Genomic DNA, 16,108 nt, shown 5'->3' with positions numbered 1-16,108 from the left:
GCCCTGTTCTCATTTGCTCATTGTTGTTGCGCTCTAGTGGCAGTATGCATCATGGCTGTGTTGGCTTTGAACAGTGGGAGAATTCTTTCAGTGCGATCACTGGGGCGAGGGATAGTAATCTAGCTTCCGACAGTGTTCTACATTTCCTGTGGGCACCGTTGGAGTGACGTCTAGTATGGGCGATGTTATAGCACCCACGCCAATATGTCTTATTGTATCCTTTCTGTGGGTACATCAGGTGAAAGAAGTCCATCTGTTAAGTGAAAGTCTTTTTTGGCAGCTTGCTAATAGGACCGATATTACCAAAACTGTAAATGTCACATGCCAGGTATGGATACCACAGAGTCAGGCCACATTATACTAATATTTCCAATTAGAGGAGCAAGGCTCATTTGACGCTTCATCGGGTATCCTAGCTTGTGAACTTCCAGACCAGGTCAGAAGTCTTTTGGCAGTTTTTTGGAGTGTTTTGGCTGTCATTTGGCGCCATTTGGCTGTTTTTTGGCTGTCTGTAAGGAAATGCCTCCTTGGAATGGTTACCCCCTCATTTTTTGCCTTTGCTCATGCTAAGTTATGATTTGAAACTGTGCTGGGACCCTGCTAACCAGGCCCCAGGACTAGTGTTCTTTCCCAAAACTGTACATTTGTCTTCACAATTGGCACAATACTGGCACTCAGGTAAGTCCCTTGTAACTGGTACCCCTGGTACCAAGGGCCCTGTTGCCAGGGAAGGTCTCTAAGGGCTGCAGCATGCCTTATGCCACCCTAGAGACCCCTCACTCAGCACATGCACACTGCTTCACAACTTGTATGTGCTGGTGGGGAGAAAATGACTAAGTCGACATGGCACTCCCCTCAGAGTGCCATGCCAACCTCACACTGCCTGTGGCATAGGTAAGTCACCCCTCTAGTAGGACTTACAGCCCTAAGGCAGGGTGCACTATACCACAGGTGAGGGCATATGTGCATGAGCACTATGCCCCTACAGTGCAGGGTAGCCATAAGAGTATATGGTCTGGGAGTTTGTCAAAAACGAACTCCACAGTTCCATAATGGCTATACTGAAAACTGTGAAGTTTGGTATTAAACTTCTCAGCACAATAAATACACAATGATGCCAGTGTACAATCTATTGTAAAATACACCCAGAGGACATCTTAGAGATGCCCCCTGAATACATGCCCGACTTCTAGTGTAGGCTGACCAGTTCCTGCCAGCCTGCCACACACCAGACATGTTGCTGGCCACATGGGGAGAGTGCCTTTGTCACTATGTGGCCAGGAATAAAGCCTGTACTGAGTGGAGGTGCTTCTCAGCTCCCCCTGCAGGAGCTATAACACCTGGCGGTGAGCCACAAAGGCGCACCTCTTTTGTTACAGCGCCCCAGGGCATCCCAGCTAGTGGAGATGCCTGCCCCTCCGGCCACTGCCCCCACTTTTGGCGGCAAGGCTGGAGGAAATAATGAGAAAAACAAGGAGTCAGCTCCCACCAGTCAGGACAGCCCTTAAGGTGTCCTCAGCTGAGGCTCACCCCTGCCTTTAGAAATCCTCCATCTTGAGTTAGGAGGATTCTCCCAATAGGATTAGGGATGTGCCCCTCTCCCCACAGGTAGGAGGCACAAAGAGGGTGTAGCCACCCTCAAGGACAGTAGGCATTGGCTACTGCCCTCCCAGACCTAAACACACCCCTAAATTCAGTATTTAGGGGCTCCCCAGATCCCAGGAAATCAGATTCCTGCAACCTGAAGAAAGAAGAAGGACTGCTGACCTAAATCCTGCAGAGAAGGAGGAAGACGACTACTGCTTTGGCCCGAGCCCTACCGGCCTGTCTCCAACTTCGAAAACCTGCTCCAGCGACGCATCCAACAGGGACCAGCGACCCTGAAGTCTCAGAGGACTGCCCTGCATCTAAAGGACCAAGAAGCTCCCGAGAACAGCAGCCCTGTTCAAGAAACTGCAACTTTCTGCAACAAAGAAGTAACTTTAAAGACCCCACGTTTCCCGCCGGAAGCGTGAGACTTTCCACTCTGCACCCGACGCCCCCTGCTCGACCTGCGGAAAAAACTAACACTACAGGGAGGACACCCCGGCGCCTGTGAGCCGCCAGAGTTGACCCCCCTGAGCCCCCACAGCGACGCCTGCAGAGGAAATCCAGAGGCTCCCCCTGACCGCGACTGCCTGTGTCAAGGGACCCAACGCCTGGAACCAACACTGCACCCGCAGCCCCCAGGACCTGAAGGAATCGAACTCCAGTGCAGGAGCGACCCCCAGGCGACCCTCTGTCTAGCCCAGGTGGTGGCTACCCCGAGGAGCCCCCCCCTGTGCCTCCCTGCATCGTTGGAGAGACCCCCGGTTCTCCCCATTACTTCCTATCTAAAACCTGACACCTGTTTGCACTCTGCACCCGCCTGCCCCTGTGCCCCTGAGGGTGTACTTTCTGTGCCTGCTTGTGTCCCCCCGGTGCTCTACAAACCCCCCTGGTCTGCCCCCCGAGGACTCGGGTACTTACCTGCTGGCAGACTGGAACCGGGGCACCCCTGTTCTCCATTGAAGCCTATGTGTTTTGGGCACCTCTTTGACCACTGCACCTGACCGGCCCTGAGCTGCTGGTGTGGTAACTTTGGGGTTGCCTTGAACCCCCAACAGTGGGCTACCTTGGACCCAACTTTGAGACTTGTAAGTGTTTTACTTACCTGCAAAACTAACTTCTACTTACCTCCCCAGGAACTGTTGATTTGTGCACTGTGTCCACTTTTAAAATAGCTTATTGCCATTTCTACAAAGACGGTACATGCTATTGTGATTATTCAAAGTCCCTAGAGTATCTAAATGGAATACCTTTCATTTGAAGTATTACTTGTAAATCTTGAACCTGTGGTTCTTAAAATAAACTAAGAAAATATATTTTTCTAAATAAAAACCTATTGGCCTGGAGTAAGTCTTTCAGTGTGTGTTCCTCATTTATTGCCTGTGTGTGTACAACAAATGCTTAACACTACCCTCTGATAAGCCTACTGCCACAAAATAGAGCATTGGAATTATCTCTTTTTGCCACTATCTTACCTCTAAGGGGAGCCCTTGGACTCTGTGCACACTATTTCTTACTTTGAAATAGTATATACAGAGCCAACTTCCTACATTGGTGGATCAGCGGTGGGGTCTAAGACTTTGCATTTGCTGGACTACTCAGCCAATACCTGATCACATGACTTAATTCCAAAAATAGTCATTAGAAACTGATTTTTGCAATTGGAACTATTTTTCTAAATTTTTAAAAGTCCTGCTAGGGCCTTGTGTAAGTCCCTGTTAGCATTTCTTTTAGAGTTTATTGTTTTGTAAAAGCTTGGATTAAGTTCTAGAAATAGTTTTAGATTCTTAAAAAGTAATCCCAACTTTTAGAGAAATAACGTCTAGCACAGATGAGATGGTGGTGGAACGGAACCTCACCCGTTACCTGCATCTAAAGATGTCAGAGTTAAGGTCTTTTTGTAAGCTAAAAAAGATAAAAACTGGGTCCAACTCTACCAAAGTACAGCTCCAGGAGCTTTTGGCTGAGTTCAAAGGGACAACCCCTCTGAGGATAATACTTCAGATGGGGAAATTAGTGAACGGGAGGATGACTTCCCCCCCTCCTGTCCTAAATAGGGAGAACAGGGTCCCTCAAACCCTGACTCCTCAAATCCTAGTCAGAAAGACTGGTTCTTCCATAGGGGATTCCAGTAGCTCTGAAAACATCGAGGGCAGCCTCAATGAAGATGACCTCCTGTTAGCCAGGATGGCCAACAGATTGGCTTTGGAGAAGCAGCTCCTAGCCATAGAAAGGGAAAGAAAAGAGATGGGTTTAGTTCCCATTAATGGTGGCGGCAACTTAAATAGGGTCAGAGAGAATAATGAAATGCTAAAAATCCCCAAAGGGATTGTAACAAAATATGAAGATGGTGATGACATCACCAAGTGGTTCACAGCTTTTGAGAGGGCTTGTGCAACCAGAAAAGTAAACAGATCTCACGGGGGGGGCTCTCCTTTGGGAAATGTTCACTGGAAAGTGTAGGGAGAGACTCCTAACACTCTCTGGTAAAGATGCAGAATCCTATGACCTCATGAAGGCTACCCTGATTGAGGGCTTTGGATTCTCCACTGAGCAGTACAGGATTAGGTTCAGGGGGGCTCAAAAATCCTCAAGCCAGACCTGGGTTAATTTTGTAGACTACTCAGTGAAAACACTGGATGGTTGGGTAACTGGAAATGAAGTGCATGACTATGTTGGGCTTTATAATTTGTTTATGAAAGAACACATTTTAAGTAACTGCTTAAATGAAAAGTTGCATCAATATCTGGTAGACTTAGGTCCAATTTCTCCCCAAGAATTGGGAAAGAAGGCAGACCACTGGGTCAAGACTAGGGTAACCAAAACTTCCACTGGGGGTGACCAAATGAAAGGGGTTACAAAGCCTCCCCAGGAGAAAGTGGGTGACACGACAAAGAAAGAGAGTCCTCTGTAGGCCCCTAGAAACCAGACCAGGTGGGTGGGCCCCAAGACACAACCCAAAACAAAGGTGGGTCCCAGGGTAAGAACTGGGATGCCACTAAGGCATGGTGCCAAAACTGTAGACAGACAGGGCACCACACCAAGGACACTTCTTGTCCCAAAAGCAAACCCCATAGCAAAGTCCCAGAGGTAACCAGTGTAGCCATTGGGGGTGACTCCCCAGATGAGGAGGTCTTCATAGCCTTCAACTTGAAAAAGGGCCCAACAGGTGAGTTGGAGATTCCAGAGGGAAGTAGACACTTCCACCGCCTACTGGTGAATGGAATTCCAGCCACTGCCCTGAGAGACACTTGTGCCAGTCACACTATTGTGCATGACAGGCTGGTTTTCTCAAACCAGTACATCCCAGGTGAGACTGCCAGAGTAAGAGTTAGCCCAGACAGGGTCAGTGATAGGCCTGTGGCTTTTGTGCATATAGAAGTGGTTGGGACTTTTAGCTAGAGAAGGGTGGTAGTCAGACCAGACCTCCCCCTTGATTTCCTCCTTGGAAATGACTAACCAGAGGTTACTCAGAGCCTAAGAGGGGAACTGGTCCAGTACCAGCCCTCTCCCAAGGATTCTGGAGGTGCTACCTCTGCCGTAACTGCAAGTAGGCCGCAGAATAAAAAGAAAAGAAAACAGAGTAGGAAAGGGGGGTAACCTTTAGCCAAGGTTCCAGTAAGCCAAGGAGATTCTGCTCCAGTAAGGGAGAACTCCAAAAGTGGCACTGGTAAAGTCCAACCTGGCCCACAAGAAGTCCTGACTAGTCAGGCAACTGTTCAACTGGAGTGGGTGGCTCCTCAGTTAACAGAAGAAAGAGTGGAAGAAGGGTGTTTACTACAAGATGCAGTAACCCCCCACTCCAACACAGCAGACAGGCACCCTGAACCCAAAGAAGCCTGTAACTTAGCTTCTTCCCTTGTAGGTGAAGAGCTAAAGGTGTGGTTCTGGGCACTGACAGCTGTCAGTGGCCCCTGCTGGGTGTTAGCCTTTATGGCTGCACTATCCTTGGCATGGTGGTCTGACCCCATGCCAAATAGCAAGTTAGGCCCCCTGACCATGTTGGTCATGGTGGGGTTACTCCGGCTATGGGTAACCTCTTTGGGTAAACTAGGGGTGTGACCCTGGCTAAAATGAGATTAGCAGAGGTGGATACCTCTAAACCCAAAATAGAGAAAATAGGTGAAGACATTAAAAAGTCAGACAAGAGGCAATTCGGACTAGGTCCTATCACTGTGGAAGTGGGTAGTTCCCCAGAGGGAATGACCTGAACAGGAGGATGTAAGGCAGAGTAGGCCCTGCAACAAACCAGCCTATTTTCCCTACTCTTCCTCGCCTGACAGACTAGGAAGACTCTCCCAGCTTTGGCTGAGTCTCCTGGCCTGTGGGCTGGGGGGAGGCTTGTGTAAGGAAATGTCTCCCTGTTGCAGTTACCCCCCACTTTTATCCTGATACTGATGCTGACTTGACTAAGAAGTGTGCTGGGATCCTTCTAACCAGGCCCCAGCACCAGTGTTCTTTCACCTAAAATGTACCATTGTTTCCACAATTGGCACGCCCCTGGCACACAGATAAGTCCCTTGTAAAAGGTACCAGTGGTACCAAGAGCCCTGTGACCAGGGAAGATCCCTAAAGGCTGCAGCATATGCTGTGCCACCCTAAGAGACCCCTCACCTAACAAATGCACCCTGCCATTGTAGATGGTGTGTTTTGGTGGTGAGAAAAAGGCAAAGTCGACATGGCATCCCCCTCAGGATGCCATGTCCACAAAATACTGCCTGTGGCATAGGTAAGTCACCCCTCTAGCAGGCCTTACAGCCCTAAGACAGGGTGCACTATACCACAGGTGAGGGCATAGCTGCATGAGCATTATGCCCCTACAGTGTCTATGTCTATTCTTAGAGATTGTAAGTACAGTGTGGCCATATTAAGTATATGGTCTGGGAGTTTGGCAAAAACAAACTCCACAGCTCCATAATGGCTACACGGAATACTGGGATGTTTGGTATCGAACGTCTCAGAATAATAAACCCACACTGATACCAGCGTTGGATTTATTAAAAAATGCACACAGAGGGCATCTTAGAGATGCCCCTTGTATTTTACCCAATCTTTCAGTGCAGGACTGACTGGTCTGTGCCAGCCTGCTGCTGAGAGACAAGTTTCTGATTCCCTGGGGTGAGAGCCTTTGTGCTTAGCACCTCCACCCTGCGGGAACTGTAACACCTAGCAGTGAGCCTCAAAGGCTCAGGTTTCGTGTTACAATGCCCCAGGGCACTCCAGCTAGTGGAGATGCCCGCCCCATGGACACAGCCCCCAATTTTGGCAGCAAGTCCAGGGGAGATAATGAAAAAAACAAGGAGAAGTCACCCACCAGTCAGGACAGCCCCTAAGATATCCTGAGCTGAGGTGACCCCTGTCTTTAGAAATCCTCCATCTTGATTCTGGAGGATTCCCTGTAAGGAAATGCCTCCTTGGCATGGTTACCCCCTGACGTTTTGCCTTTGCTGATGCCAAGTTATGATTTGAAATTGTGCTGGGACCCTGCTAACCAGTACCTTTGTCTCCACAATTGGCACAACCCTGGCACCCAAGTAAGTCCCTTGCTGACCACATGGGGAGAGTGCCTTTGTCACTCTGTGGCCAGGAACAAAGCCTGTACTGGGTGGAGGTGCTTCTCACCTCCCCCTGCAGGAACTGTAACACCTGGCGATGAGCCTCAAAGGCTCACCCCCTTTGTTACACTGCCACAGGGCATCCCAGCTAGTGGAGATGCCCGCTCCTCTGGCCACTGTCCCCACTTTTGGCGGCAAGGCTGGAGGAGATAATGAGGAAAACAAGGAGGAGTCAACCCCCAGTCAGGACAGCCCCTAAGGTTCCCTGAGCTCAGGTGACCCCTGCCTTTAGAAATCCTCCATCTTGAGTTTGGAGGATTCCCCCAATAGGAATAGGGATGTGCCCCCCTCCCCTCAGGGAGGAGGCACAAAGAGGGTATAGCCACCCTCCAGGACAGTAGCCATTGGCTACTGCCCCCAGAACTAAACACACCCCTAAATTTAGTATTGAGGGACGACCCTGATCCCAGGAAATCAGATTCCTGCAACCTACAACAAGAAGTAGGACTGCTGACCTGTAAGCCCTGCGGAGATGACAACTGACTTGGCCCCAGCCCTACCGGCCTGTTTCCAGACTCTAAGAACCTGCACTGCGATGCATCCAACAAGGACCAGCGACCTCTGAGGACTGAGGACTGCCCTGAACCCGAAGGACCAAGAAACTCCTGAGAACAGCGGCACTGGTCAAAAACTGAAACAACTTTGCAACAAAGAAACAACTTTTAAAGAACTCTCTCTTCCTGCCGGAAGCGTGAAACTTCACACTGTGCACCCAATGCCCCCTGCTCGAGTTCAGGTAAACCAACACTGCAGAGAAGACTCCCAGGCGACTACGATGACGTGGGTACCCTGAGTCGACCCCCCTGCACCTCCACAGTGACACCTGCAGAGAGGATCCAGAAGCTCCCCCTGACCGCGACTGCCAGTTTACAAGGAACCTGACGCCTGGACCAAGCACTGAACCACAGCCCCCAGGACAGAGAGGTACCACCTTCCAGTGCAGGAGCGACCATCAGGCAGCCCTCTTCCTAGCCCAGTCGGTGGCTGGCCTGAGGAGACCCCTGTGCCTTGCCTGCATCGCCTAAGTAACCCCCGGGTCCCTCCATTGCTTTCAATAGCAAACCCGATGCCTACTTTGTCCACTGCACCCGGCCGCCCCTGTGCCACGGAGGGTGTGTTTTTTGGGCTTGTGTCCGTCCCCCACCCCCCACCCCTCCAGTGCTCTACAAAACCCCCCTGGTCTGCTCCCCGAGGACGCAGGTACTTACCTGCTAGCAGACTGGATCCAGGGCACCCCTGTTCTTCATAGGCACCTATGTGTTTTCAGCCCTCCTTTGACCTCTGCACCTGACTGGCCCTGTGTTGCTGGTGCTGTGGCTTTGGGGTTGCCTTGAACCTCCAATGGTGGGCTGCCTATGCCCAGGAGACTGACTGTGTAAGTGCTTTACTTACCTGAGAAACTTAACCAAACTTACCTCCCCCAGGAACTGTTGATTTTTGCAGTGTCCACTTTTAAAATAGCGTATTGCCACTTTAATCTAAACTGTGTGTACTAATGTTTGAAATCAAAGTTCCATACTTACGTGTGTGAAGTACCTTGCATTTTATGTACTTACCTCAAATCTTGAATCTTGTGGTTCTAAAATACCTTAAGAAAATATATTTTTCTATATAAGAACCATTGGCCTGGAGTTAAGTCTTTGAATGTGTGTTCGTCATTTATTGCCTGTGTGTGTACAACAAATGCTTAACACTACCCTCTGATAATCCTCCTGCTCGACCACACTACCACAAAATAAAGCATTAGAATTAACTAATTTTGCCACTATTAACCTCTTAAGGGGAAGCCTTCGACTCTGTGCACACTATCTTTCACTTTGAGATAGTATTTATAGTGCCAACTTCCTACATATAGTTTAATAGATTGTGCTATTGCTCTACCTATAACACAAATAATGGCCAGTTGCAAGGGTCACATGCTACAATTGCAAATGGTAGCGCTAGCAACAAATGAGAATGCCTTGTTGTAAGCAAACCACAAGTTCTCATTATAGCGGTTTGAAACAACTGGCATAAACTGCTTTTGGACTTCCACAAGGAGGGGCACGAAAGGCCCGGTGCAATGTAGTACTCTAAAATGTCCACCCACAACACTGTCCAGGATTCTGAGTGGCAGTACTGACACTGGGCAGCCATCAGGTGGAAGTTGTGCAGGTCACCAGGCTTCTTTCCTCCTCCTTTGTCCTTGCTGGCCCTTGCATTAAGCGACACAAAGACCAGCCACATGAACCAGTCTCCTCAATCCGACCTTGAACCCGAGGTAGGGTGGCTTATCCCTAGATGTAGTCTTTGGATACAGCTTCCACGAAGTTGATGCTGACATCAGGATGGAAATAGTGCAGATGATGTTGAAGATGGTAAAAGCCACCAGACACATGCGGTCAATGACTGTGGCGGCAAATTTTCACTCATTGCAGGCCGCCTCGTCTGCATCCTGGCTACGGAAACGATCTGCCAGGTACTGCACCTCCTCTAGGATCTTCTCAAGTTGGGGATCACCCGGCTCAGAACTGTGCCCGCTGGGCGGCACCCCATTGGAGTGCAGGGAAAGAGAAGCAGGGAAGTCAGGTTGCTTGTGCAAAAGGTCTGAGGTCTTGCCAGTGGTATGGTGCAGCTCTTCTAGGCCTCGGAATCCAATGTATAGTAGGTTTCCATTGGCACTGTTAGGACCACTGCCATGCCGGTCAGGAGTGGTGTGTTCGCTGTCAGAGCTGCAACTCAGAAGGCTTGGGGTACACTGGGGCCTTGGCTCAGCTTCCTCCCCAGGCTTCTTCATCCTCAGGAACCAGGCACACCATTTCAGAACAAAGATCTGCACCTAGGGAAAGCAAAGACACAGAGGGGCATAAAGCAGAGTTTTTCACAAGACCCTATTCACCCTGTCAACACCAAAAGACTGAGAACAAGGGTTTAAGACTAGCGGACCTGAGGGAGAGCTACAGGACATGCAGAAATGGATGTTCTTAAACATTATGTTAATGCTTTCCTGCTGCAACAATATTACATTTATAATATATGTACAAGTTACTTACCTTCGGTAACGATATATCTGGTAGAAACATATTCTAGTTGCAGATTCCTTACCTTAGAATTTTCCCCTAAGCGTCAGACTGGATCCGGAGATTTTTTCTTCGAGCAATACCCTTGCACGTCGGTAGGTGGCGTCGGTTGACTTCGCAGGCGTCGTAGGCATCGTGGTCACACTGATGATGTCGGGAGCAGTACATAGACGCCGCACTCATGCAGTGACGTCAGTTTCTTTTAATGACTTTCCACGCCAGAGCGCAGAGCCGCTAAGAACTTTGATATTGGTGCGCTAGAGGTAAGGACCTCAAAGGGGGAATCCCTGTCCCTAGAAATCAGTTCACAAGCAGGGAGGATGGGTGGGCGGTAAGGAATCTGCAACTAAAATATGTCTCTACCAGATATATCGTTACTGAAGGTAAGTAACTTGTACATCTGATAGAGACTTCTAGTTGCAGATTCCTTATCTTAGAATAGATACCCAAGCAATGCCATCCTCGGTGGTGGGCTGCGAACTAAGATCATACTAGAAAGTCCTGCAGGACCGAACGACCAAAGTAGCCGTCCCGTCGGACCTGGCTGTCCAGACAGTAATGCTTAGCAAACGTGTGCAGAGACGCCCACATAGCTGCCTGACAGATATTAAGGACAGGAACTCCGCATGCTAACGCAGTGGATGCAGCAGTGGCCCTGGTAGAATGAGCCCACAAGCCTTCAGGAGGTTGCTTTTTCGCCAAAGCGTAGCACATTTGATGCAAAGAAGCACCCATTGAGAGATGGTACGTTTCTGCACCCCCTTCCGTTTCTTCGCTCCCACATAGCCAACAAAGAGTTGATCGTCCACCCAGAAGTCTTTAGTACGATTGAGATAGAACGCCAATGCTCTTTTTGGATCCAGACGGTGGCGTCTCTCCTCCTCATGGGAAGGATGTGGGGGTGCGTAGAAGGTAGGCATTGTGATGGACTGGCCTACATGAAACGGTGTAACCACCTTAGGAAGGAATGAAGCCCTAGTGCGTAACACCACCTTGTCGGGGTGAACGATAAGTATGGAGGCTTTGAAGAAAGGGCCTGAAGCTCACTCACCCTGCGAGCAGAGGTGATGGCGATGAGAAAGACAGTTTTGAATGTGAGGAGCTGTAAGGGACAATTATGCATAGGCTCAAAGGGAGTACGCATCAAGAAAGTAAGCACAAGATTAAGATCCCACTGAGGTATGATGAAGGGAGTGGGAGGAAATAAGTGGGTGAGCCCCTTTAAGAACCTACTCACAAGAGGAGATTTAAAGAGTGAGGGCTGATCAGGAAGCCTAAGAAAGGCGGAAATGGCAGACAGATACCCTTTAAGGGTGCCCAATGCAGAGCCGTGCTGGGGTAAGGAAAGAATGAACAGAAGAACCTCTGAAAGAAGGGCAGATAGGGGGTCAACAGATTTGTTGGTGCACCATGCCACAAATTTATTCCAACAACAGGCGTATACAGTTTTAGTCGAAGGACGCCTGGCTGCCAAGATAACATTGCAGACTTCGGGTGGAAGGGCAAATGCCGTCAACTGTTGCCGCTCAATCTCCACGCATGAAGGCAGAGGTTGGAAAGGTCCGGGTGAAGGACTGTCCCCTGCTGCTGCGACAGAAGATCCGTCCGAAGAGGCAGTCTGAGAGGAGGATCGATGGACATGCTCAGTAGCTCGGGATACCACAGTCTTCGAGCCCAGTCCTGAGCCAGCAAGATAACTTGGGCCCGGTCGCTCTTGATCTTCTTGAGAACTCTGGGCAGGAGAGGGATAGGCAGGAAGGTGTAGAGGAGACCGGAGTTCCACTCGGAGACGAAAAGCGTCTCCGAGCGAGTGCCGCCTTGGAAACCCCAACGCGCAAAATAGCTGACATTGCGCATTCTCTGCGGAGGCAAACGGATCTAACCAAGGCTCTCCCTACTAGCTAGAATTGGACATCTGCACCCTTCACTGGCTAACCGTCGCTTAGGAGAGTACTGCTTTACACATGATGGAGGGCATGTGTATCTACAACCAAACATGCTACGAATGGGTCTTTTAACCCTATAAGCATCTCTTTGTTGCATGTAGTGTAGATCAAAAGGCAAAACTTACCTTCTTCGAAGCCAGCGGAGGTAGGCTTTCACCATTTTTCACCTGTCCTCATTTACAGCACACACATAGTCGCCATACTGTCACACCAACTACTTTCTCTCACCCTTTGTGCGAAAATAATCTAACTGATAGAGACTTCTAGTTGCAGGTTCCTTACCATTGAATTTCCCAAGGCGTAAGCCTGGATCCGGAGATAATTCTTTGAGCAGTAACTCCTGTGTGCCGCGGGTGTCGTCGTGGTCGCCTTGATGACGTCCCAGACGTATATAGGCGCCACCCTGGTGCGCTGACGTCAGTTATTTTCTTTCCGCACCAGCCTTCGCGCAGATCCGGGCAAAGAGCTACCTCAGTCATTTTTTACTACCAGCGACTGTTTTGTTGAACTTTCTGTGACAAGATTGGGGGTGCGTCAAGGAATGTCACTTAAGACAAGCCTCAAACCCTGCGACTCCTGTCACCGAACTATGTTGGTGACGGATATGCACCTCATGTATCTATTGTTTGGAGCGCTACCATGACCCGAAGTCGTGCTCAGAGTGTTGGGCCATGAATCCGAAAGCTTTTAGGGAGCAGTCCCTAAAGCTGCTGGTGGCCCAACACTCGGCTCCACGTTGCTCCTGGTCTCGATCAAGAGGAAGGTCTCGAGACTGCCTGTGGACTCAACACCACTCTTCGCCCTCAAAGTCTTCTGAGCTTTTGGGTCACAAGGAAAAAGTCGAAGAAGATAAACGTTCACCCTCGACTTCACCCTTTCGTTCGGATGATGGGACTAGGGATGAGCTCAGCACTCTAGGCCTCCGTCATCGGAGCCTGCATCTGGGTCTGCTCCGCATTTCCCCAACTTCCTGGGAGCTGGTGTCACCCCTGCCCAACTAAAAGAATTCTGAGGCCATGCGCCTCATTTTTGGGCAGTCTGACCCACCCTCGGCCCCCTTAGGCCCAGGTGAGTCAGTAGGGGCCCCCTTGGGTTCCAAGTCATCGGCTTTGGCCCCGACTCCGGAAGATCCCTCCGGATCAGTTTCTGGATCCGTCCAGATGCCAGTTGTACCAGCGCAACCTTCCCCAGCGTTGGGTCTGACGTTGACGCTCCCGACACTGATTGTGCCCAGAATCGATGTCGATCCTATACTTATACCTGACGACCTCGATCCAGAACGGCGTCAATCGACACCCACTGGGATTGTAGAGGGGCTGCTGCACTCTTTGGAATACCAGCGTGACCCTACCATGGACTAGGTAGAGGAATTGAGTAACACCAGTGGACACCTCCCCTGATGCTGGCATGCTGTCTCCCATCTGTGGCTACGGAGGAGGGGAGCTCTTACTCAATGTTGGTAAGAATGGCGGCTGAGGTCTTGGACCTCGAGCTTCCTTCTGTGGAGGTCAGGACTAATCTCCTAACCAGGGTGCTTCAACCTAGTTCTTCCTCTTCCGAACCTCTTCTCCCATTTAACGAACACTGACAGACGTCCTCTTGGGTACCTGGTCAAGACCAAGCACAGGGGCTCCTGTGAATAGGATGATTGCCAGCCGCCATAGACCTGCACCATCAGACCCCAAATTCCTCACTCAACATCCCACGCCTGAGAGCCTTGACATCCAGGCTTCATCGGGCGCATTTCCTACCGCACCCCTGGATAGGGAATCAAAGACTGGACAGTCTTCCTTTTGTGGCTACTGAAGGGGCACCCAACCGCTTTCTTTCCCCCCAGTCATTGACCCACACATGCTGTACTGCCCCTGCGTGGACACGGGATCCCATGTTCCCGGGGATCAGAGAGCCAGCGGGTCACCTAGTTCACTTCCGCCCCCTCCTCAGCCTCCAAACCTTCCTAGTCTGCAGGCACACCAGGAACCAGTTGGTGGCAGGATTCGCCATCTCCTGCCCCAATGGCAATCCATTATTTTGGACAGGTGGGCCCTCCAGATCGTCCAGAGGGGCTACTCTCTCCCCTTCGAGACATCTCCAGCCATGCCACCTTCATACAATTGCATATCGGAGGATCATATGGCACTTTTCCGTTAGGAAGTCCAAGCCTTTTTGCCTAAGGAGCTATAGAGAGGGTCCCTCTTCCAGAAGTAAGTCGTGGTTGTAATTCCCGCTACTTTCTGTGCCGGGAAAGGACAAGGGCCTTTGTTCTATACTAGATCTTCAGTCCCTCAGCCTCTTCCTCTAAAAGGAGAAGTCCAAAATGTTGGCATTGGCTCAGGTCATATCTGCCCTGGACCCAGAAAACTGGATGGCGGCGTTGGACTTTCAAGACGCATACTTCCACATCCCCGTTACCAGATCAACATTCTTTATTCAAATCTCCCATTGTTGGGAGGTTTATTAAAGGCCTCATACATCTTTTTGCTCCTATCTCAGTCATCAAGTCCCAATGGGATCTGAACCTAGTCTTAACATTCCTTATGTGTGCCCTTTTCGAGCCTCTTCACAATTGCCCTTTACAGCTCTTAACCATCAAAACTGTGTTCTTAGCTGCCTTCACCTCTGCCTTTTGAGTAAGTGAGCTCCAAGCTCTTTCATCTGACCACCTTTCCTGGCAGTACACCCTGACAAAGTGGTACTTCACACAAGGGCTCCTTTTGTTCCTAAAGTAGTGACACCCTTCTATGTCGGGCAGTCCATCACTTTGCCTACCTCTTTTGCACCCCCACATCCCTCTCATGAAGAGGATAGACTTCACTGGTACGATCAAGGTAGAACTCCAACGCTCTTTTTGGATCCAGGCAAAGACTTCCGGGTGGATGATCAACCATATGTGGGTGCAAAGAAGGGGAAGTTTGTGCAGAAGAGACCATTTCAAGATGGGTGCTCTTACGCATCAAAATGTGCTACACTAAGAAGCAACCCCCTGACGGCGCACAGAGGTACTGCTGAAAGAAAAAATATCCAGATCCAGACTGACACCTGGGGAAATTCGAAGGTAAGGAATCTGCAACTAGAATATGTCTCTACCAGATATATCGTTACCAAAGGTAAGTAGCTTGTACAACAGTGGCGTCAGTGCCCATGTTTACTACCAATTAAAGAAGGGATCGTATGGTACCTCTTGACTCTAAAGACTTCAAACAAAAAACAAGCAGCCACAGTCCGAGCTATAATTAGATGGTGGGTGTATGTAGAGCCCGTGATTCTACAGCACTACGTGCAACAAACAGATGTTTATAGGGACGGTAACATTTCTTCTGTTCACAAGAGTTAATGACAAATACACTTGCCTAAACTCATAAAGCCTAAATATAATACAGTTGGGGATGTGATGTTCCATTCCCTGAAGCCAGTGATATCAACACTGTACACTACACTTTTCACCTTCTGCTCTTGCAAGCTTCTTCGTCCTAGTTTGTCATCTACAAAAAAAAAAGCCTAAAAGGTGACTGATATTTTTCCACACACCTAATTGTTCTCTTTTGTTGTTCTGTGTTGTTTTTTTGTTTGTTTTTTTCTTCTCTTCTTTCTCTGTTCTCTTACATGTGCCTGATGAATCTGTTTGCGGATGCTGATGCTGTTTCATGCGACTTCCAACCTGGGGGCTGCCATTGATCCTGTGGGATCGTGAAACGGTGTCCAACTAACAATTTTACTATTAACAATTTTCTTTTAACTAAATCGACCATTTTGTCCTTGTTTGGGTTGGGGGTGTTTTTTTTTTTGTTTTTTTTTGTGTGTTCCCAGAGTTCCCAAGCAAGAAGATGAAGACATCCGAAAAGGTAGTGGGATTGGTGGCATATGCTGGAGACTCATCAGATGAAGAAGAAGATCAGGGCAG

At 49.4% G+C, this 16,108-nt stretch overlaps 1 pseudogene; it reads right to left on the bottom strand.

Annotated features, from left to right (window-relative positions):
- Positions 1 to 9,478: 9,478 nt before the first annotated feature.
- The window catches only part of LOC138273942 (neuronal acetylcholine receptor subunit alpha-7-like), a 28,240-nt pseudogene continuing 21,610 nt past the window's right edge, over positions 9,479 to 16,108 (bottom strand).

This window comes from Pleurodeles waltl, unplaced genomic scaffold (assembly GCF_031143425.1).
Source record: "Pleurodeles waltl isolate 20211129_DDA unplaced genomic scaffold, aPleWal1.hap1.20221129 scaffold_127, whole genome shotgun sequence".
Lineage (NCBI taxonomy): Eukaryota > Metazoa > Chordata > Amphibia > Caudata > Salamandridae > Pleurodeles > Pleurodeles waltl.
Note: the sequence above shows the minus strand (reverse complement) of the source record. Positions and strands in the feature narration are given on the sequence as shown.